Source organism: Cryptotermes secundus, unplaced genomic scaffold (genome assembly GCF_002891405.2).
Source record: "Cryptotermes secundus unplaced genomic scaffold, Csec_1.0 scaffold736, whole genome shotgun sequence".
Classification (NCBI taxonomy): Eukaryota; Metazoa; Arthropoda; class Insecta; order Blattodea; family Kalotermitidae; genus Cryptotermes; species Cryptotermes secundus.
Genome location: NW_019718280.1, coordinates 1,884,459 through 1,909,522, shown reverse-complemented (window position 1 = coordinate 1,909,522; position 25,064 = coordinate 1,884,459). Strand labels below are relative to the sequence as shown.

At 41.6% G+C, this 25,064-nt stretch overlaps 1 long non-coding RNA gene across 1 annotated transcript in view; it reads right to left on the bottom strand.

The window, feature by feature from the left end:
* Nucleotides 1–2,057: 2,057 nt before the first annotated feature.
* Nucleotides 2,058–25,064, bottom strand: part of LOC117283197 — a 100,669-nt gene continuing 77,662 nt past the window's right edge. Inside the window, exon 3 of the long non-coding RNA XR_004514207.1 lies at nt 2,058–2,198. This is a non-coding gene — a long non-coding RNA (uncharacterized LOC117283197). The remainder of the gene's footprint in view (nt 2,199–25,064) is intronic.

Below are 25,064 nucleotides of genomic sequence, written 5' to 3'. Positions count from 1 at the left end.
TGGTTTTGAACACACTTAACGACTGATACAAAGTAGTATTGCTATTGCTTGCGTCCAGTGAGGAAATGGCGGATGGAACATGAGAGAAGTGAGCAGATATATAGGAAAGATTAGTTTGTAGTTCTGCGTTTTTTAGTACATCTTGGGCAATTTGAATTGATGCTGCACTTTTGGGATCAAATGTATTCACGACATTCATAACTGTTTCTAAATGTTCGGTATAATCACTCCCTGCACACAGCCACGTGCCCCAGCGCGCTAAAATTGGTTCTGGCGGAAGTGGAACGCTCGGTGCTACTGCTTTGAAGGCTTCTTTTCTGTATGGCGCTTTAACAAATACCTTCACAGAAGACACCAACTTGTCAACAAGCAGAAAATTTGCACGAATTGTTTCTGCAACCCATGGGCAAGGCAAGTCAAATGTGTCATATTTGGAAATATAACTTTAAGAGCAGGAACGGCTTTCATCATATAACTTGCGGCATCAGTCACAAAGAGCAATACGCGCTCATACTGAATGCCATTCGGCCATAGTAAATTCATGGAATTGACAAAAAATTCGGAAACTGCGGAGCTATTTGTGGTTTCAAATTGCTCTACCGCAAGAAGATATGGGGTAGATTGTTCATTCTTATTAAGGAATCCAACTATACAATTTGCATTAAACCGTCCCTCACAACCTTGTGTTTCGTCGATTGATACCCACATAAAATTATCTTGAATCTTATCTCTAATGCTTTCAATTGTAAGATCGTAACACTGCTTCACGTAATTTTTGCGCACAGTAGATTCATCCGGCACTTTGCACTGGGTATACTTCTCTGTTAAATTTCTCAGAGTAGGACTGGTTAGTTTCCACAGCGGAATATCTGTCGCTAAAAAGGCTTCGCATAAATCAAAGGAAAACTGAGAAACTATTATTAGAAATAAAGAATTTCGTTATCCGTACTTATCATCTCTCCTTCGCACTCCCACTGATACAGCTGTAATTTAGTTTTCTGACTTACTTTCACTTTCGGCATGACTACAGAAAGCTAAACAAACTTAACTACAGACTAGTCACCGCTAATGTGAATGGCCCCCAGCTTCAATTGAAGAAGCGTAACGAACCTCATGGAGACTTCGGAAATAAATAAGTGAAGTCCCTTATCGGTTGAATAGTATTACGTTGATAGCGGCTACATGTGAACGCTTCCGACTAATCTTTTCGCGGCCACTTTCATGGTACACGGATGAGGCAAGTTACGAGTAGAGGGATCGAGGAAGTCCCGTCCTGGGTACTGCATCAGAAACACGAATCACGACGAAACGTTGGGTCAAATATGCAACATATTCTAATACGAAAAAGAAACACTGTATACACGACCATGATTAAAAATTTGTACATAAAATTAAAAAATATATATACGTATGATAAACATTTTAAAAAGGAAATATGCAGTATAAATAGAGATCTTCGATAATATGATGCTTATTCATAAAACAGGTAAAATATGCATTGATATGCACCATCAAATCATGTCCAAAATTTATGAAATGAAGTAATTCATACATATATCCACACGAGCATACTTTATGGTTGCAAGAAAGAAATATGCATTTGCATTAAAACTAAATAGAAATGCTCTCCCCAAGCCCTCTCTAAACTTAACATCCCTTTCAATATTTTTCTTCCATATTTGTACGTCTGGGACCCGGATACCGCCCATTCACTTCACGTGCACTGACAAAGTATTTGTATTTCTTTGACTTCACGAAATAAGACACAGTAAAAAGTGCCGAATAAACTGGTGTAGAATACGTAAGGATGCCAATGCAGGGAAGTCTGGCCTGTTCACTCTACCCAGTTCAGTGATATATAAGATGGGTTGGTGTCACTGGGAGATTTGTAATAACGAATATGGCGCCCAGATTACATGAGTACTCTTTAACCTCACTATGAATGGCAGTCAACTGCAATGAAGTGATAGCACGTCTTCCTGAATTATAATATCATCATCTACATATGCATGTAAGCTGCCTCTTCGTAGCTTACCTTAAGACACCAGCTTCAGAACACACAATGTGCCACTCGAACACACCTTTCTGCCGACGCTGCGTTTTTACTTCAACACGCCACATGCAGTGCAGAGAAACACCGCAAGTAACAACGACCGCTGCACCATCAGTAAAGCTGGTTCGACTCATTCCGACTTACCCTGTAAAAGGAGATGATTTTTAATATCAATAATTGAAACACACTTTTAATGCACGCGCTGTGAAAGATGACTACTGTTTCTGACTGAGGATGCTTTGGCGGCCGCAATGACCAGTCGCAACAGTTCAGTTAATCCTGAATATAATTCTAATTTATTTCAAGGAATGCAATTTGAAGAACGTTGATTGTGTCTGAGAAACGATTAAAGAGAGGAATATTTGGATGCAAGACGAATGAAAGAACTTTTTTTTATTGCTAGTGTGGTGGGACTAAGTCCCCTTTACTGCGGCCACTTCTGGCCTATTGTACCAGCTCCAGATGATAGGCGAGGGTGATTGTGGAGAAATTGGTGGAATGAAGATTGGCAGGGGAAACCGAAGTACTCGGAGAAAACCTGCCCCAGCACCACTTTGTCCACCACAAATCCCCAACGTAGTGAAGACCGTGGCTGAGAACACTAGCCTGTGCGAGATAGTGATAACTCTAGTCGAGAGACTGTTGCCTAGCAACAGTGTATAAACATTCGTCCTATTGTTGAGTGCGCTTAAGCGAGAAGATATTTATCGAGCCGTTTACTATCTATACACGTTACAATATTACAAGAAAATTAGTTGACAGTCAAGAGTTACGGTTGCACTGACGGCCTACGTCCAAGTAGAACTATCTCTGTATATAGGTGTAGGGTGAAAGCAGGTAACAGAAACTGGTTAACATGGCCGATACCAAGGACGTGGTAATTCCAACTGTGAACTCGTTATTCTGTTTGAAACTATACATTTTGCGCCGAGCAGAGGCTTGGAATAAGGAGATGATAGAACGTACACACAACACAGTATCCCTAAATATTTTCCCCTGCTTTTGTGACACCCTATTCCGTGTACTGTAGATATAAAAATAAGTTAGCTTCCGTACAAATTTTCATTTTATGGAAAAAAAAAATATGTATGTCAACCTGGACAAAAATTGCAATACTTCACTTGAATAAAAAGTTGTATTCAAATAAAAGCTAACATTGTTCGGTGTCTAAACCAGACTGTTGCCATGTTCCTGTTGCCTCAGGCCATAGCAAATCCATGGTACAGGCGTCAGTGGCAGCAAAGAGAGAGAGAAAATGTAGTAGCGCCTACAGTACTTTGTTTAGACTACCCCACACGCCAGATCTGCTCGATAAGTTGCCTACGTTGCACGCCGAATCATCTTTCCTCTCGTCACACTCGATATGGGGAATTTCAGTGGAGAAAAATAGGACTCGAAGAAATATCGGGGAAGACAACGACGCGAGAATTTGTGTCATTCTTCTACACTCTACACATTCTTCTCGTACACTACATTGCGTTCTTTAAATTTATAACACTGCACCAAAATTCAGTGAATTTTTCTTATGTCCTTCTGTTTCTTACTTCCTAGGGAGCGATATTCTACACTGTCATATCTGTATGTTCGTGTTCCAGTCCCTCACTGGCTTTGTTTTCTATGGATATTCATGAAATTTGGTATGAACATCATGACAAACAGAATTGTACTACGTTGGTAATATTTGCATATGGAATGAAGAGAAGGTCATGGTGGAATGTGAGAGCATCATTTCATGACATGAGTCATTACTGTTTCTGTTTAGTGTATAGTATGCCTATTTTTATTAAAATTAATTTATATAATTGTAGTTTTAACTGTATCTCTATTGTATTCGTTGTGTGTTGTGTGTCCTTTATTGTTTGTATAGTTTTGTGTTCTGTGTTTTATTTGAACGTAGTGTGTGTTATTTGCGTGTTGTACCTTAGTGTACTGCCAATGCCACCAAGTAAAAACCATTTGCAGTTAAAATAAATAATAATAACATAACAGATTTGATGAACGCGTTGCCAGATAGCTATGTAAACACGGCCCAACACGCAACAATAGATGAGGCTGTGTTTTTTATGTCGTCCGCGCCGAGCAACAATAAAACCGGGGTTCTCTGTGACAAGTTGCTAGGTTACGCTACGGTTCTTACAACAGAACCGTGTTTTCTGTGTGGTCCGTGCCGCGGCTGTTTAAAAAGCTTCCTAGAATAACCCCCCCCCCCGTGTCTCGAGTACCAAAGGACTCGGACCCGAGAAAAACTGCACTGGCAAGGGTGAGCAGCATATACAAAAGACAGACTCGTCCTCTCATCAGAGAGAGCGCCCCCCCCAAAAAAAAACAAGACCGTAACTGTCAAACAGTAATAAAGCTCTGGTCGCAAGCCCCAGATGGGTGCTTTATGCCAAGACAGGCTGGCCGACTGACCGTCGGTCGTAAAATGAGACTCAGACTCAGACTCAGACTCAGACCAAGAGAGTACACGGCGAAGCCCGACATAGAAAGTATAAGAGGCTTAAATTCGGCGGCAGTCAAGCATACAACCTTTCAAGTGACTAGACTGCCATTGTAGCGGAAGCTACTAGAAATAGGGAAAAAATCTGCTGTACTGAGCCTGTACTGACAGAGGCCTGTATATATTTTATATATATGTATTAATATGTAAAATGTAAATATCCTTCACATTATGACAAATGACTTACTACTGCAGACAATGACTCCGACAAAGACAGACCTGTCCTCTCGTCAGAGAGGGCCCCCCACAATAACATGGCCGAAACTGTCAAACAGTAATAAATATCTGGTCATGAGCCCCAGCTTGGGCTCGACACCAAGACTGACTGACTGACCGACCGTCAGTCGCAATGTGACACACAGCACAGTACTGCTAAAATGTACCGGGCACCATCATGCAGGTACCACATTCGTACTCTGACTGTCAGTAGTACATCTTCCTGTGGCTCTGGCAGATCATAAGAGGAAATCGCAGTGGTTGTCTGAAAGCCGATGTGACGAACACTCGAGCCTACCAAACAGTCAATAATTATTCCTACCCACATATTAATGTTGAACTGCTGTCTGTGTTTAGAATGGATTACACCGAGAGGATTCTCCTCTTCCTACTAGTGTTGGTTGTGAATGTGGACGAGGCCGTCACCACCGAAAGGTATAAGAGGAAAAAAAAAAGTAAAGCTATTCCTGTACCAGGCCGTGAAGGCCCATAGGGTTGTGAGACGTTGAGGGGCCCACATTATCTAGACAATCGGATCACAGTTGGCGGTAAGGTTGTCAGCCTTACGCGCCGGCCGCGCTTTACTCCCAAGGAAAATTATTTAATTAATTCATGGTACTCATTTCTGTTAGAGGCTTAGTCGACCGCAGGGCCATAGTGCGGCTGGAAGGATTAGGTCAACTGAAAAAAATCCAATGACCTGATCGGGACCTGACCCCGCGACCTACTGGCTTGTAGCATAGCCACTCAACGAACTACGCTATCGCGTACCCCCGATGATAATAATAATAATAATAATAATAATAATAATAATAATAATAATAATAATAATAATAATAATAATGAGGATAATCATGAGAAATATAAAAGCAAGTACAATAAGCCATATCTTCAAGCGAAGTTTATAGGTACGTACTTCCCACTTCGTTTACAATACCGATGTCAGATATTTAAATTACTTATGATAAATGGTGGCGACTGTTTTGAAAGTTTTGGAATTTTTACAAGAGTTAATTATGGAGCTAGTGACGTGACGAAATATAAAAAAAAAGCAAGGAGAAGAGGATTGCTGGACTTGTGCCAAAGGAAAGTAGCAACATCTAAAAGAATAGGAAGAAATGGTAAGTGTAACAAGGGAAGAAGGAGTTTCTCAACAGCCAATACCAACAGAGAATGAACATGACAGGAAGCACTCGTATGTAATGAAATGTGGCTTCAACTTCGTGTAAGCTCACATAAAATATAGTCTGCAGAAGGAGCCTAGAACCCCTTGTATAGCATCTTGAGGAGTGGGTGGCCAACAAGGAGTTATTCTGAAACTCTGATATTCCTCCTATTGCCAGTAAAGTCCTGTCTCGACCTGGATATGGGCACTCGTCACCAAGGTTTCAGTGAGTCCCTCACTCACTGCACAGAATTGTAGGAAGAGTGGGAAAAGGTTAGACTGTAGCAGCTTCCTTCCACATCCTTACCAATTCATTACTCAAAAACCTTAACACCATTATCACCATAATTGGACATATCTGAGAGAGATGCCCAGAAAGAGAAGGAAAACTGTGATGACTGGAAAAATTTGGTAGGCAACGTGTAGCAAATCGGCTGTGTGTTTGTTCACATTCAGAAGAATTCGTACACGATCCAGTTGCAGTGCGTGAACTGGTGAGTGAGTGTGTGAGTGTGATTTTTCATATTCAGAAGAATTTGTACACGATCCAGTTGCAGTGCGTAAGCTGGTGAGTAAGAGGGTGAGTGTTCACATTCAAAAGAATTAGTACACGATCCAGTTGCAGTGAGTGAGTGAGTGGGTGAATGTTCACATTCAGAAGAATTAGTACACGGTCTAGTTGCAGTGCGTGAACTGGTGAGTGAGTGAGTGAGTGAGTCAGTGGTGGGTGTGTGTTCACATTCAGAAGAATTAGTACACGATCCAGTTGCAGTGCGTAAGCTGGTGAGTGAGTGAGTGAGTGAGTGAGTGAGTGAGTGGGTGGGTGGGTGAGTGTGCGTGCAACTGAGTGAATCTGCGACCTATGACTGCTTTGCAGTTTCACATTGTATGATATATTGATTATACTTGGGAGATACCTGTTCAGGACACTAACAAACTTGTTTTTCCTTTTCGTGTTTTTCCTCGGTCATACCAGATAAGGGAAATAAACCTAAATTAATTTTTATTAAGATGAGAGGACCTCACAGTAGTGAATATAAATAATTCATGAAGGAACGTCTTGTAGTTCGGCGAAAGTCAACCAACCTTTCGGAGGAACAGACCACTTCAACTTTCAGGGTAAGTCCAGCAAGAAACCGACACGAAGCAGGTAGCAAGCGCAACTCACGTCCCAGAGGAAAAACTCGTAAAGGGTTTATTTCTTTACTTATAATCTATTTAACGACGCTTTAATTACTTACATAATACAGCACTGATTGTTAGGATAACGAATTCGACATGATATGTATATAAGCTTCTGTGAAGTAATTTGAGACGTCATTTCAGCATCTTTACAGATGGGCTAATAAAAACCATAAACTATCTCAGGATAACCGACCATCAGCTACAGAACTAAATACAGGATATCTTGAGCACAAATCGGGGTTGCAAATCCACTCGACAGCGACCGTTAGGAATATTAGTTTATTAAATTTCTTCTTAACTTGGATTATAGTGTAATGAAGCCCTTGTACGTGTCTGGTAACATGAATGTACGGGCCACGAGAGCAGATCAGATACTAGCAAATCTGTAACTGCTCAAGTCCATGTGTAGCCGCCATTTTGATGTTGGCTCAGATCCAGAAATGGCGGTCAGTTTCTGGCTTCCCACTGCGGTTCGGCCTGGGTTCAATCCAAGGTCAGTTCATGTGATATTTATGTTGGACGAAGTGGCACTGGGACGTGATTTATTGCAGTCTTTCAATTTCTCCTTCCAATTCTTATTCCGTAGAACGATTATTTGTCTTCATCATTCTGAGCAGGTATTATAGACCCGCTAGTGGTCAGCGTGCCGAGTGCACTCAGTGTCAATGCTATTCCACGAATTAAAGACAATTTGTTCCAGCAGCCTTTCCGAAACAACACCAACCGAAACTGTCGCTGTAGGGAGAACAAATTTGTGATGGACAATTCTTCTTTCGTCAGGACAAGTAAATATGTGATTGAACCAGAGGAAAACCTAGACTGGGTAAAGAAGAAAGAGGAACAACTATGTGAAGGGAGAAGCATAAACCAAGGTCTAAGTGATGACGGAAAATGAAGAAAAAAGTGAAACTGATAATGAAGAGATTAGTTTTTAATGAAATGGGAATTAAGTACCGAAAGAAAATGTGAAGAAGGAGAGGTTATATATAAAATCCTTTGGGATCTCGGCATAAGAAAACAAAATTAATCCGAACTCCCAGGAATACGAAATGACTACCACAAAATGAGTACCACAAAGAGAGAAAAATTAATTATTTTATCTACTTGTATTAAAAGTGGCGCATTATATTGTACGTTAACGATCTTCCTCTCCACTTCGAGAAAATTGTAACCAGGGTTACATCAACGACGACTATATTAAAAGTATGTAAAGTAAAAAAGTAAAGGTAACAGGCCGTGGAGGGCCATAGGGTTGTGAGACGTTGAGGTTCCCACATTATCTAGCCAATCGGCTCATAGAAGACGGCAAGTTTGTCAGCCCTACGTGCCGACCGCCCTTTACCCCCAAGAATATTCCAAGAATATTCCTGGTATTCATTTGTGTTAAGAGGCTGAGTCGACCCCAGGGCACATTGCGGCTGGAAGGATTAGGTAACTTGAAAAAAATCCAATGATCTCATCGGGACTTGAATCCGCGAACTGCCGGCTTGTAGCATAGTGCCTCAACCAACTACGCTACCGCGTGCCCTACATTAACAGTATATATTTAAAAAACTGTTGTTTGTTTATAAAATGTACTAATACTTGTGTAAATGATATTATAAATATCGAATTCTCTACCTCAAATGCACTAATCCGAACGAATCGATAGCCCGAAAACACAAGTGCTTTAATTATTTCGAATTATCGACTTTACACTGTAAGTTATTAAAGGAAGCGCAGCGATATAAGTAGACCGAGCTTGTAAAGCTAACTTGACTGAAAATTTTCGTACCTCTACACTAATGCTCTAGGCAAATGGGGAGGTACCTCAAACCAGGCAACGACCGCTTCCTTTGTAATCCTTTGTATATCGTTGATCATCTGTGACCCTACCTTTAGACGCATTACAATCTATACGCTGAGGGCATCGTAAAGTAATCCCCTGACCCGCGGCAACGTATACGCATGCAACAACAAACTATTTTTGGAAACGGTGTTTTTCAGTCGGTCCGTGCAAGGGGGTTATAAGGGGGACAACTGAAGCAAGTATAGCGCACTTTGAAGGGAGTCGCCGTTCAGAGGAGATCTGAGCACCGAAGAAGAGGAATAGACATTGTTAGAAGCCGTTACCAGGCAACTACGATTAAAGACACGGCGAGCTGGAAATGGCACCGCGAATTTGTAAATCGTGGAAATAGCGATAGTGTTATAGTCATTTATAGTTACGAAATGCACGTGGTCAATAAATCAAATTATCCATCACCCCGTCTATAGCCACTCACACTATGTAACGAAATGAAGAAAAAATTAAATGTTATAAGCGGTTTTAGGTGCGACAGGCGAAATAACATAAATGTAAAACAGCTGAATGTAAGAGGGAAAATGAGGAGACTGCAATAACATTAAAATCGAAGCGTAGTAAGTGGAACCGATCAGTAACATGAAAGCTGGAAGGACCCCAATGACGACTGCAAACATAAAGAAGGGACGGAGGAAGCGGCAGAGAACAGGGAGTGCGAAGGAGAGACGCTAAGTCACACTGCGTGAACTCCCTCCCCTTCGAAAGGTCCCTGAGCGGTTTGTCAGCGCACGGATTTTCCGCTGTCGCTGCAGTCTCGACAAAATGATCGGTCGAAGGACATCTTCAGGCACTCAGCTATTCTTTCCACAGTAGCAGCTCATCAGGGAGAAGCAAAACAGATATGAGGGAACTGCAAACACAAACTGAGGAAATGCTGTTCAGAAGAACGTAAGAAATAGGGTAGGTTATAAGGAGTATTATATTCAAGTGCAAAGCTGACTGTTTGCTTACTGCTGGTTGACTGGCTTAGATGTCACCCTTGACGATGGAGGCAGTACATTCCTCCTAAGCATTAACAAAATTCAATCAGGCTACACGACGTCACCTCCCTTAAGAAAGTACTTTTCATGGTGACCGCTACTGAAGCGTTTTCCTCTTACGGAACGCTATTCTATGGGCTGCTTACTGGTTTAATAATGGGTTTCACCCTAAGGATGGACGCAGTACTTTCCTCCTAAGCGTCGGATGAAGTTCAATCAGACTACACGGCGTCACACCTATAAGGTATCACTCTTAATAATCACCGCTGTGATAACCTCAAATCTAGAAGAGTTCTTCTCTAAACGGTATTATACATGCTGGCTGCTAGTTGATTGGTGGTTTACTTTTCGCCTTTGAGATCGAGGCAGTACATCCCTCCGAAACGTCGCTGAACTTAGATTATACGGGGCCGCAACTCAAAGAACATACGTCTCAAAACCAGCACTCGGTGAAACTCCAATCTGACGAAGTTGTTCTCTCTGCAGACATTACTATACAGCTGCTTGTTTCTTGCTGGTTGCTTTGCTTACATTTCGCCCTGAAGATGGAAGTACATTCCTCCGAGTCTTCAGGGAAATCCTGTCTGATATAGGGCGCTGTATCTCACATGACAATTCTTTAATGTCACCGCAGTGAAGTGTCATATCCGACAAATCCTATTCAGATGATAGTGGAGACGCTGGAAAGTCAATGTAAAGAGATAAACCGACCTCGAAGGAGGCAGAGGGACGGGTCATCCACTGTTCTCAGACGAGTCCCATTCGTGTCATTCGCACCAGCTTCCCATAATAATCATCATTGCTTTCCCCTCACCCTGTGCAAGTAGCACATCTCATTGTGCGTTTCCAGAGAGGTATATTCTGCCTGTGTAGGACTGCGTAATTAATAAGCATGATAACGCTCTGTGGATTATAGAAAGACATAGAGGAAAAATTTACGCCAATGTGACTACACAGGGTTATCACGTGAGGGCGTCTGCGTTCCTGCAGTAATTCTAGTGGAGTACAGACCCTAAACTGCATCGCTCTGTGGTACTTATATAATATTTAATACTCATCCCATGAGGTCAGACTCTAAGGACTGACGGCTTAACCATGTAACAACCAAAGTACATTTAGTGCAACTGACATTTATGTCTAAGTTCTGTGATCGAAGTTTTCGTGTCGAACCCTCTTGTCGAAGCAAGGATCGTTAGGCTCTGAGAAGGAATTCCATCTGTGTCCCAATGCATATCAGCCTTCACCTATTCCCTTTCACTGTGTACACCCTAAATTTTTTAAGTATATCTTGTTTACTGGCGCCCGCGAATAACTACCGTCCTCTAGTCTTACCGGCTGGTGCTGAAGGGTCTAGGAATACAAAGAGTGATCAGCTCTCAACAGCGTTAATAGAGTGACTCTTCTTCTTCTCCTTTTTCTTCTATTCTTGTTGCTCCCACTTGGAGCATTGGGCATTCGCGAAACGCTTCGCTTCACTTCAGTTACTCAATGTTACAGACAGTTGGTAGGACTCATTGGACGAGTGATCAGCCCGTTGCAAGGACGCTGCCTAACACAAACACACAATAAACAAAAACAGACACCCATACTTAATATGGGATTCGAACACGCGATCAATAAGACACTATTCCAAATTCTCAAATCATCTGAAACAACAATGCTTAAGCTTGATCCCATATACGCGCATCACACTGGCGTTATCACTGCTCCAACAAGCGCCAGACTCTCTACTTCTGCGTCACATCCTCTCCTTTGAAGGGGTAGGAGATTAAAGAGATTAGACATCGGTGTACCGATCCTATCGACTCTGACGTGTCTCTCTTGCTTTCCTTTTACTTCAATCGCAGTCTTTATCGGTGCTGGGAACTTGAGATCCTTCTTTTACTTCTTCCCCTTAAATCCACCCCCTAAGCAACTGAGGGACCTCACATACATTATTCAAAAAGTTGTCAACCAGTTTCCACTCCGAACCCTCACTCCACTACAGCCTTGCCGCAACGTCACCAATACGTCTTCCTATCAATTTGTAAGAAGGGTAGAGAGGAAACGTTTCATGTAGCTGTAGGGTGCTGGAAGCAAAATGTGTTGGGAGCTGCAAAGTAAAAACACTGGACGCAACAAACCGTTCAAATTATGATTGGAAAATGAGGTTCCACTGAATGTAACACTAAGAATGTCTTGATGATCACTGAAGATACGACCAATTTCTAACTCGAAACACCCGATTTAAATATTGTGACATGGCACCTGAAAGCCGGAATAGTTCATTATTATGCAGTATCTTCGTAAACATTTTCCCGTGGCAAAGAATAAACAAGTAACTATCGAGGTACTCTTGACCTATAACGACGGAAATAGTGTTTTCTGTTGGGTCCGACCCAATGTTATATAACGGGGATCCAAGGCCGGGTAAGAATTAAAAACCCGTTTGGAGACATGGTCGAATACCTCCACCGTAGCCCTGCGACTCGTAGGAGGCGACGAATAGAGAACAGAGTGCGTGAGGGTTTAACTGAGCCACCCTCTCCCTCCAGGTTGGGGCAGTCTCAAATCTGAGAGAGTAAAATATAATCATGAGTCCCATGGGACTCAAACATGAGAATGACTGCGCTGGAGAGGACCAGCAGCAATTATAAACGACAGACCCATCCTCTCGTCAGAGAGGATGTTGCATAAGTATTCAGTTGGAGAATAAAATTACTGGTCATGATACTCAAGGGGCTTTTCCAAGACGAGCTGATTTAAGGTAAAACGCCAGTCGTAAAGCAACTCTCTCCATTGCTCTCACTGGAATTCGAACTGAGGAGCAGTTGAGAATTGACGAAGTCTCTTGAAACGGTAGTCAGAGATAATGAGGAGTATGAGTTGAAAGTCAGCATAGGAAGAGAAGATTTAACGTGTGACTTAAAGACTTCATGTGTGCTGCCGTTACAGTGAGACTGTTATAAATCTGTTGCCAGGAAACGGTTAGTGGAGACTGTAATAGACTGAGGACATAGTGTGTGTGTGTGTGTGTGTGTGTGTGTGTGTGTGTGTGTGTGCGTGTATGTGCCAATGAACTAGTGTAGTTCCGAGTGACGTATAGAAGTTGCCAATGAAACGAATAACCAACTCATAGCCCATCTATAGTCACGCAGCCTAAATACGTGACAATATATATATATATATGCAGGTTATCTTAACTGACATACCATCCAAATGTGTTTTACTAACCCCCAAGCAGTACGAAATGTGATAATAAAATGATATAAAATTGGTTTTCCCCTACAAGTAACTACAGATAATTGTAGAATATTTTTAAGAGCAGAATGTTAAAATATTATTGGTAATGCCGCATTAACAGTGTTTTCTGCGTGATCTGAGTCGCGACCGTTGTTATGCAGCGGTGCGGTAAACATGCTTGTGCAACAATAGAGGGGCTGTGTTATCTGCGTGGCCCTTGCGGAGGAGCTATCTTGAAGGCAAATTGCGCTACAGTTGAGTTGGGTTCAGCTGCAAGATATTCGCCGGCCAGCAACGACGTGAGCGCGTGAAACCGAAGAATCTCCACTGTTAGAAGCCGTTGCTAGGGAATGGCTGTTGAAAACACAGCAGGCTAGAAAAAAGCTTAGCGGGTGCTGTGATTATGTATTGTGGAGATTAGATGGCGCTCTAATTACGGGTATTTCCGAGTGGTGTAGAGAAGTGATTAATAAATCAGTTCACCAATCCACACCCCGTCTAGAGTCACACATAACACGTAATAATATAAACATACAGCCTAAAGGGATGGGATAATTTAAAAGAGAAAGCGATCTTTTAGGAACATCACGCTTTTGATGGATAAATATAGCGCGTTACTTGTAATATAAGACAGTTTTTCAAGCTGAAATTTGATGTGCATCTTATATTTGAGGAATTATTTACCAGTTTGCAAGCTGTCCGTGGGATAACCGGAGAAGAAGTTAACGTAAACCCATTCAGAGTCAGTCATCAAGCCACATCACTCCACCCTTAACTGGGGGTGAACTTCCGATGTTCAGTTCAGTCATTGCCTGACAGTCTGGTCGTTCAGGTGTGTTTAGTTCTCTATCAGTTTTTGCCAATGGAAAAGCGTTTTACATATGATACCGCATTCAAAATAAAAGTTATTCCTGGACCTGAAAAGATAGGTAATGGCGCAGCTGGTATAAAACATACAGTAATTGGGACATGTGTACGTCATTAAAAATGTAAAAATAAAGCTATCCCTGTAACAGGCCGTGTAGGCCCATAGGGTTGTGAGACGTTGCGGTTCCCACATTTTCTAGACAATTGGCTCATAGATGGCGGTAAGGTTGTCAGCCTTACGCGCCGGCCTCCATTTACCCCCAAGAATATTCCAAGAATATTCCTGGTACTCATTTCTGTTAGAGGCTGAGTCGACCCCATAGATATAGTGCGGCTGAAAGGATTAGGCAAATTGAAAAAATCCAATGACCTCATGAGGATTCGATCCCATGACCGTCCGGCTTGTAGCATAGTACCTCAACCAACTACGCTACCGCGTGCCCCTTTTTATATTGGTGTTACTGTTTATTTTAAATAGTTTTATTAGTACAAACCTTCTCAGTCTCTCATCATCTCTAAAACTTCACAAATGTACACAGCCATATTTTATCCGCTATATCCAAAATCCGCCATGTCGGTCTCTGTCATAACTGTATCTTATTTTCAAATTTGCCATCTTCTGAAAACTGTCACCGTGTATTATGTACATGAACCGACGTTTGGGAGGAATGTATCACCTCCATCTTTAGGGTCGGAAATCAGCAGAGCAAGAAACCAGCGAGAGCAAGTGACCGGATTACAGCGGATGAGTATAAGGTTCAAAGGCTGACGCTTTTGGAAGCAACATAAAACTTCCCAGTTTTTTAATGGCTAGGAATTCCTTTATCAGCTTTGCTACAGTCAGCTTTTCTAGAAGTATTCTGATATACAGTAATCCATTGCTAGTATGGTTAAAATTAATCCGGATCGAAATATGAGAAATGAAGAAATCTGTTCGCAGTTGAGTGAAAAATTTGAAGAGACACATGGGATTTAGGAGCAAGAAGACTTTCAGACTGTGTTGAGGGCAGCAGAAATTGCTGAAGCAATAGTGTATTATTTATTTTCTCAAGCACTACCTATATCATTAAATTTTATATTTATTTGTTTTCGAGGTCTTTGTCTTTTATAGCTATCTCTTGTTTCATTAATCCGGCTGATCTCTCCTCCCACAAATTAGCGAGGATTTGCTGTATTGTATCCAATTATAGACTGGTATTTCATATATAATTTAGTGCAGCACTAATATCGATTTCCGTTCCACCTCCACGAGAGTTAATTTCATCAAGACCCTGTCTTTGTTCCCTCCCGCACAACAAAGTACCTTACCACAGTTTCAATATTGTAACGTATTTGCTCAAAGCAAGAACTTTAGAGGCAGGGAAGAAGCCGTTGCTAGGTACGGAACCGTATAGAACGCAGCAGAGGAACGCGTCACATACGCTGTGACGTCATGAAACAATAGAAAATGTGTTGCAAGCGGCGTTCTATGTGGATCCTCGACGCGCTCGTTGTTAGGCAACTGTGTAGTAAACACATCTCTGTATCAACACACAACAATGAAGGAAGAGGTGTTTTCTGTGGACCGCCCAGAGGGAATATAACGATGATCTCACGCAGCTATAATTAAAATTGAACTGCAGTCAGAATTGAGGGAGATAGCAATCGAAAATAATTCAGAAGCTGGTAAGAAAAGAATCAGGCTGCGAAAAGAAGACTTAATGTGTGAACTGAAATGACACAGAGACTGTTATAAATCCGTTGCCAGGAAACGGACAGTGGAGACTGTGATAGACTGAGGACACTAATGTATGTGACAGTGAATTGTAAAATGTGGAAATAGCGGGAGCGCTGTAATTAATTTTAGTTCTGAGTGATGAGTATAGTGTCAGTAAATCCAATCATCCAATCCAAAACCCGCCTATTATTCACTCACAGCCCTAACAAGTGACAGTATTAGCAAATAATAAAACATATTCAGTGACCCAATGTCAAAGACGTATTCAGAAACTGTGGGCACCCAGAATGGTTTTGAGACAGAGAAGAGGCGTGTTGTACGGAGCACACAGATGTTGAATAAAATATTCAGGACCACGAATTCGTGGTTGTTTGACGAAAAGTAGAGGAAATGATAAACCTAGTGATAGCGGGAAGAACATAGTTTTTCAATCTTTGGCTCTGTTTTCAATCTCTACGTTCGAAGCCATACGTCTTGGGTCTCTGGGTGTCTGCAGTACAATCCAAGACAAGAAAATTTCATTCACCGCGTTTCTGAAATTACGGAAGAATTTTTATATGAAGAAAATTTATTATAGAATGCCGAGAAATATTCTTTCAAATCTAATTTTAATATTCATCATCCTGCGTAGAATCTCCTTTATGTGTTTAGAGACATACGATTTGTAACAGTTAAATATAGCAAACACCATGCAGTAATGCATTTTGTGGTACTGAACTGGTTTGAATTTACAACACCAATGGAGAAACATACGGATATATTAAATAACACATTTCTCATACGCTCTTAATTTTCCACAGACAAACCTTCTATTGGCCCATTCTTATACACTAAACCGCGATTTCACTGAAAAAGGACGCTATTAAAATGGCGTCCTCTCTCCCTAAAGTCTAAACTGTAGTGTTGACATGAGTGCAGATAACTCGTACTGCCTCCTGGAGATGTTATTAATAACTACTAACACCTCTCACTGCTACATAACGAAAAAATTGTGAGCCTATTTTTTAACATACAGGGATGGACAACATAACAGAAACACTACAGATACTGTAAAAACTGCACCACCTTTTGCCTTCACTACAGCAGCAGTTGTTCTTGATATGGACGCGTATAGGTTCGGAACAGTCTTTAGAGAAATTTTGTAGCATTTATCTTGAAGATATCTTAAAGTTGCTTTATAGATGTTGGAGGCTGGAACCTGTTCCTCATTTTGGTCTCCAAAACTGGCCAGATTGTTTCAGTGTTTTCCAAATCCGGTGACTGTGCTGGTCAGCGAAGATGCTAAAATTTACCTTCGTGTCCTTCGAACCATGACTGAACAGTTCCAGCTATATGCATGCGGGTACTGTCGTATTTGAAAACTTAATCGGTGTTCGGAATTAACGTTTGGATCATGGGATGCACCTGATTACCCAACCTGTCCACGTATTCCCTTGCAGTAATTCGGCCATGAAGGGTACTAACGGGACTAACAGAATGCTCTACCACGATACTGCTACCCGAACCATCACAGAACCTCCCCGAGCTTCCCTGTTGGAACCAGGCATTCCGGATTGTAGACATCCTTGTGTGTTCTCCAAACGTGAACTCTTCCTCATGTAGGGAACAGCATGAAGGATGACTCATCTGATAATAACGCGCGTTTCCAGCTTTCTCTTGTCCACTTTTATGGTCGTGAGTTATCGTTTACGCATTCAAGCATAGCTTCCAGCACTTGCGGTATATACCTCATGTTTGCTAGACGAACATACTGCTACAGAGATCAAGAAGAATTAGAAATACCAATAAATAAAATGAAGATACAGAGAGAACATAACAAACATGTTAAGCCAGTCACTGACACTGAAGGAAACACGCGTCTCCGAAATATGATATAACTGAACATTCCCATATCATACTAGGCCAGGCTTAGATGATATTATGCAACAGTTTTGCCTGAAACTTATTAAAAGCCTTCCCGATAAATGTGTGTTTGCATGCGTTCTTGGTGGGTACCACACATTCCAGTTTACATTGCATTACATTCCCCTTTACTGGGGGGCACACGTTAGCGCAGTTGGTTGAGGCACTATGCTATAAGTCGGAACGCCCCGATGAGGTGGATTTTTTCAATTGCCCTAACCTTCTAGCCGCACTATGGCTCTGGGCTCGACTCAACTTCTAACAGAAATGACTACCAGGAATCTTCCGGAGTGGGGGGGGGGGTAAGGGTGGCCGGCGCTTAAGGCTGACAACCTTACCGCCATCTGTGAGCCGAATGTCTAGAAGATGTGGGAGCCTCGACATCTGACATCCCTATAGGTCTTCACGGTGTGTTGCAGGGATACCTTTACTTTTTTTCACATTCTCATTACAGAGAACTTTCTATGTTTCATACGTTGTAGTGTGTTTTAGTCGATACTGTACTTCGTATACATAAGTGAGTAGGCAGTGTCAGAGAAAAACAAAACGTTACACCAGTTTGAATTGCAATATAGGGTTAGAGAACACCAGTTGAATAGAAAGAGAAAGCTCCATGCTTTCTCTGATTTATTTTCACCGTCGCAGTAGTTCAAATCCCTTGGAGATATTCTTGTTCGCTTTAACACTTTACTGTGTAAGTTCAAAGGGCAGGCAAATGCTGGCGCCTTGTGTCAAAACGTAAATTAAATTTTATTTCCGTTTCCTTATTTCTAAACAAAGGAATATCACAATGTATTTATAGGTCTACATTTTCCATATTCTGGAATAAGTTTTCCGTAATGCAGCTGTGAGAAGATTCATAAGAGAAATTTAATATAATTTAATTTAAGTGATTTTAATTTGAAAACAAGTTATTAAAACTTGCCACCTATTACTTAAATTTCAGATCCATTTCAGCTCCATCAAATACCGCTCCCCTTGAGAAAAAACAGTCATACAGCCAGTGAAGAAATTCTGTGATATTTTATGGAACACGGAGCTTCATTCCCATGTTCACAAAATTCCGCCAATGGGTCAAGTCGGCAGCCACTTCAGTACAGTTCACAGTTTGACACCCTTCTTTCGTTTTCCATTCTCGATTCTTCCGTCTGAAATCTGAATATATTTTTTGCACCACAATCAATATTATGATGACATAAGGAAAATTTCCGTTTAATATTTCAGCGGGCTTGAAAATAGGTTCCATATAATTCTGAGGTGTACATATTTATGGGATACTCATTCCGCTTATTGTAATTATATATGATTTAATAGTTTGACGGAACATTTAACTTTTCTAGGTTGTAATTGTAGAGTTTGGGACCCTTTCTTATCCTATCTCCTCTTTAAGCCAATGAAAACACCACAAGTCACACACATCTGGACCTGGTTGCGACGTAGTCGAGTTCTCGCCTACATGACAGCATCTAGTGGCAGTATACTGCGGTAATTACACCAAACGTGACTATATTTCAGCCTGTATCACACGAAGGTGACATTTGGACTCACCTGGTCATTTAGTCTTATTTCGGGCTCTTCGTGGAGTTCGCTGTTGGATATTTTATTGATGTGAATACGAGGTGTAACAAAAGACGAGGAGACAAGATAAACATTTTGGGGCCAGAGGAATGGTTCTATAAAATTCGAGCTATTTCTCCTCCACGTCAGTACGAAATCATTGAATTACTTGGTTCAATATTTAGTTTCCTTGCTTCGTATTCGTGGGTTGTCTGGTGCAAATATCGGCCCAAACACCACCTACAACTAAGATGTTTCGCAGTTTCCACAAAAATTAAATACCCGCTAAATTAAGCCTTAAAATGGGTGCTTGAATGTGAGTGGCTAAACAGAAGTCTTTCCTATATACCACGTACAAAGCAATGTTATACCTAATACAGTGTGAAACATTCCTTAATGTAAATTATACAACACGCTTCGCGTTTGTTGCTTCAGCGCAACACAGCAGTCGGAATAAAGACATTACAAAACCTATTCATGAAGGGAACCGGGAATCCTTTTCACACTGAAGTAATTTGAAATTAAACTCCTGTTCACAAATTAATTTGTTTACCTTCCGTGGTGTTAAATAGACAACAAAATTCTTACGCCACCCTTAGCAGAGCTTCAGCTGTATTCAGACTTCTCTCGGATCAAAATACACCTCTCACGGATGCAGGAATTCTATAGCTCGTTTTAAGAGCAGACCCGCCCCGGAGAAATATTTCGCTGACACAACTACATCACATTAAAAGTAAAAGTAGATTTATTACTTAAAGAGCGTCATCTAAAGAACTGTAGTATGTAGAGCCGTTGATATGTAGCGACCAAGAGATGGTTGGATATACCAGGGCCATTTCTGGGCAAAGGCTCAGTAAAAACGTTCCCATTTCTAACCGGAGACTCTATAAACAGCGACCGCTGCTCCGCAACAGCGTTGCAAACACGACTCTACAACAATAGAAGAGCTGTGTTTTCTATGTGGCCAGTGCAGAGATGCATGCAAGGGATAAAGCCAGTGGACAGTCAGTTCTGTACGGGAGGACTTGAGAAGGAGAGAGAGAGAGGAACAGCTATTGTTGGAGCCTTTACTAGGAAAAGTCTAATAGCAGCCTGAGAACACTAGACTGTGCGCTCTAATGAACTGTAAAGTGTGTATATACAGATAGTGTTAAAGTTATTTATAGTTACGACTTGTAAGTGGTCAACAAATCCATTCATCAATCCAAACCTCGTGTATAGTCACACATATTACGTGACAGAATATATATATATATATATATAAGGGACAGCCTGAGCCATTACACTTCTTAATATATGAATGAGTAGTAAGGTTGCATCATGTGTACAAGCTAGATATGAGAATACAAACGACCGCTTTTAGCTATGCCATCTAATGATGGCCAATTGAGGCAGAAATATGTAAAAGCATTCCTTTATGTTCTCTTATGAATGTTATATTTTAGCGTCCTGATGCACTGATTTATGTCCATGATTTATTCTGACCGTCTTACAGTGCATACATTTATTCACCTTACTCTTCTCTCTTGCACTACATGTTTCGGCACTAAAGTGCCATCTTCAGGTGCTTTTCGATGTATGTCGAACTACTTCATTGCATGCCCTGTTGTCTTTATACTAAACTATATACTCGTCATATATATTGATAAATTTTAAATATTAAAAATGTTAAAACTGTTCTCTTATTAAACTTGCCGCTCGTTCCTCACAGAAAACACATTGGCTATGAAAATAAATGAATAATCACAAGTTATTGCCCAAAATTTGTTCAATTTTGTAAGCTTTTGCAGTCACACGAGGTTATTATTTTTTCTATGAAGTAATTATATTCCATACGTTACGAGTAGTGCAGGCAGCGCAGTCCGAACTGCGAAATCCAACCGGACATTTTGATTGCACGGATGAGTAACATGTGCGGAGATGCGTCCAACAGGAAGAAGGACGAGGAAACGTAAAATCAACATTTAGACGTATTTACTATGCACAAGCACTTTTTTATCCATTTGTGGCTCTCATTTTAGCAGTTTTGAATCCAGTATTGTTACATGGGTGTTCCATATTTATCCCATCAGTGCACTGATAATACACAATCTTATCAATCGAATGCTCCACATGTTAGTAACAATTCCTTACCTAATCGATTGAACTATTTTTCTCTTGCATGTAATTCATTCGCAGCGCACAGATACTTAATTTTCTGGTTACTCTGTACGACCTCATACTCGGGGATCAGCCACCGGTATTTTCTGGGCCAGTATGTTGAGACATTTTCCATTGTCTCAGATATACACACGGTATATCGAGTGTTTGTTCTCGAGTCTACGAGTCGTCTGTCACTGCGCAACAATGAATAAGACAAAATATTGAATACCTTAGCGAGATTCGAACTTTCAGTGCCAGATCGCGCCACTACAGGGGCAAGCACTTAACAACCTTCACAGATGAGTAAATTCCTTTTAAACATGTGCAGCAGACGTAAGTAATGGTGCTGTGAGTGCGACAGAGATAAGAATATGCACTGCGTCTCACGCGGATCACTACCTTTCAGGCGAGCCTTTGCGTCACACACCGTGTAACTTTGTGCCCGATGAGCTTTTCCTGCCAGCTCCGAAGTGTCAACTTGAACCCCTCTCCATTCCTTCCCCTCTGACACAGCAGCGCAACGAAACCTTAATCGATCTTTCAGTCTGGGGCAGTCATGTGCATAATTCGTAGGGCGGACACAATTTATTTGATCCATTAGCCAATGTCATAGCAGTATCGGGTCAATTATCTTCAACAAGGGTCGTGGGGTTGTAAATCAGCGGGGTATTATGAAGAGGAGGGGAACTTACCCATGTAATCGCATTTACAGGGGTAGCTTCACGACACGTACTGTTCTGGGTCCAATTCTTTTCGACGTAAACTGTTATCATCTGGGATTTTCATTATCTTATTAACCCTGTGCTTCAGCTTGTCAACGACAAATTTACAAGCGAAATAAGTCAGATAAAAATAAATAGAGAACAACATATACTGGGGCTGTCAGGACAGATTATGCAGGCAGAAACAAGTTACCAGTGGGGGAAAGACAGAAAATATCTCTAGAAACTTGTGTTTATACCACTTACAGGCATTTCTACTGATCACTCTACAGCACTGAGTTTAAAGGAATATATGTTTTAATATATCTAGATTTTGGTACTAATATTTGTTAAGAATTCAACTATGATATTTTCCAAAAATCTTAGTGTGAGAGATGCCTGAACTTCCCCNCCCCCCCACCGTGCCGACAACACGCGAAAAATAGGAATAAATAAAGAACAGACTCAGAAATAAATGTAGGAGGGTCAAACACAGCAGGTGTAGTTGATCTGTTCAAATCTTTCGCTACACCGCGGACGAAAGAATCTGTCGGGTGTCGACTGCATTCCAGTGGCTTCCGAGAACCAGCTCTCGAAAAGGATTCCTACATATGCTCATCACTGAGAGACTAATTGTTTTGTAAGTCATAATCTTAATTCAAAATTTGGTACTGACAAATGTTGTCACCTACAGACCCATTCATAGGCAACGACTCGGTAAACAGTCCCGCAGGAGCCAACGCGCGTGAAAATAGGACGTCCACTGCTGGCCAACAGATCAAGAATACGCCTGTCGACTCTGTGGGCAGAAGAAGAAGAAGAAGAAGAAGTCGGGGTGGTAGTGAGAGACACTACAATGGGTGGGGTTAAGAAACTATATCTCCGATTTTGAAGGTTCCCAGGCAGTGCCCGCTTGTCCTTCTAGTATAGGTAGAGCATATAATCGGATTTTTATGACGGTGGAAGGTGTCCATTATAGTATTTTTTTTTTGCTAACGTTGGGAGGCCTATATTAGTGCGAAATTTTGATGTTACCAATGGGAGGGCTGCATGTGAAGCATGCAGTTCAACGTGGAATTTGGGTACCAACTCAGCATTTGCTCTAGGACCGAGGAAAACCACGGAAAACCTTGGTCTAGTTGGCCGGTCGCATGACCTTTCGGAGGGAATACGCCTAAAACAATACGGTCAAAATAACAGTGTTTTCTGTAGGGTCCGACCTGAGGTTATATAACGGGAAGTACCAAGGGAGCAGTGAGTTATTAGAAGCTGAGAGAATTCAGTTGAAGAAAATTTCATTTGAGTGACTTGCTCTCGAGGACTGGGTCGAGTTCCGAAGATGGCAGCCTAAGGTGTTTGAGAAGAAATGGCAAGAAAGAAATCAGACTGTGACACGAACACTTCATTTGTGATTTGAAGTTACAGTGAGATTGTTATAAATCCGTTGCCAGGATACGACTAATGAAGACTGAGAATCCTAGTGCGTGTGTAACAGTGTGCTGATCAGTGGTAGCGCTGTATTGCCAGCAGTTCCGAATGGGGTGAATAAGGTGTCAATGAATCCAATCATCGAATCCAGAACCCGTCTTATAAGTCACGTACAAAACTCCTTATTCGTGACAAAACCTTCTTTAGAAATTAGTTAAGTTCCCAAGGTATAAAGGTTATGATGTTATGAGAAGTCGAATATAGCTGCTTTGCTTATACTCGGCACGGCGGCCACTGATTTGCCTATTTTAGCCTGCCACGGGTGACTATGATGATGGAGAATTTGGCGGAATTAAGATTGGCGGGGGAAACCGAAGTACTCGGAGAAAACCCGCCCCAGCGCCACTTTTTCCACCACAAATCCCACTTGACCAGACCCAGGATCGAACCCAGGACGCCGCGGTGGGAAGCCAGCAACTAACCGCTTGAGCTATGGTGTGGCCAAAATAAAACGATTTCTATGAGTTACACAGACAGCTGCGCTGCCAGAAACGAAAGCTTGACGCCAAAATTGTGAGAGCCTATATATGTGTCCTATTCCGAACGGTTTCCGAGACATAGCTGTTTCCCTGTGCAGTACACTGTACACTGTACAGACGAGCAACACGCCATGTCCTCACACGAGTTGCAAAGTGCATTGATGTTGACGGTGGAATTTTCTAAAATGTATTACACTAGGTAAACCGTACCAGCTTTGTCACGTGAACAATAAATACCGGTATTAGAAACAGTACGTAATATCTCTTTCTTATCAACGATTTTGGAATTGCACAGTGAAATAGCTCTATCTCGGAAACCGTTCGGAGTAGGACATGTACACTATTTTACTTAGAATGTCCGATACTATGACCTCCCAGAATACTGACCTGTCCTCCTGGGACACCTTCTATGTAGTATATATGTACATATACTATATACGAGGGTGGTAAATATATAAATGGTCAGTTTTTAGTTCTCATGCAAACGGAAGAGTTACTATTTACCATACAGATGAACTGTTGCTAGTGCCGGTATCTGTTAACAGAATGTGGCCGCAAGCAGTGCCAACCAGCATGACAGTCCGTGCTCTGGATCTGAAGGTGGGACTGCGCCCCTAGGGACACGCGCATGCAGCTCGCGTGCCAAGACACCAGCACCAGTGTCGTAATATTTGCTTGTGCAATGTTGTCTCTATAATCATTGTTCTCGTATGTGCAGTACATGATGTAATTACCACTAACTACACACGGGGCAAACAGAACATTATGTACTGAAATCAGCGCGGATATCACTAGCTCAGGATTAACAAATTCATCGCTCGAAGTACACTTAAGTGATTTCCAACCTCTCTCTGTGTCTAGGTAGCCTTTCTGTCAACTGTTGAATGCGAGAACCAATCTTCATGAAAGCTGGTATTTACGTCATGTCGACTGAGCTCATCTCAGCTACGAACCTCATAAATTCCTCCCTTCAGTCTGCGTGTCTGTATCTATATTCCTCCTTTCGGTGTTAGGCAACGACTATAAGAACCAACAGACTAACTATTG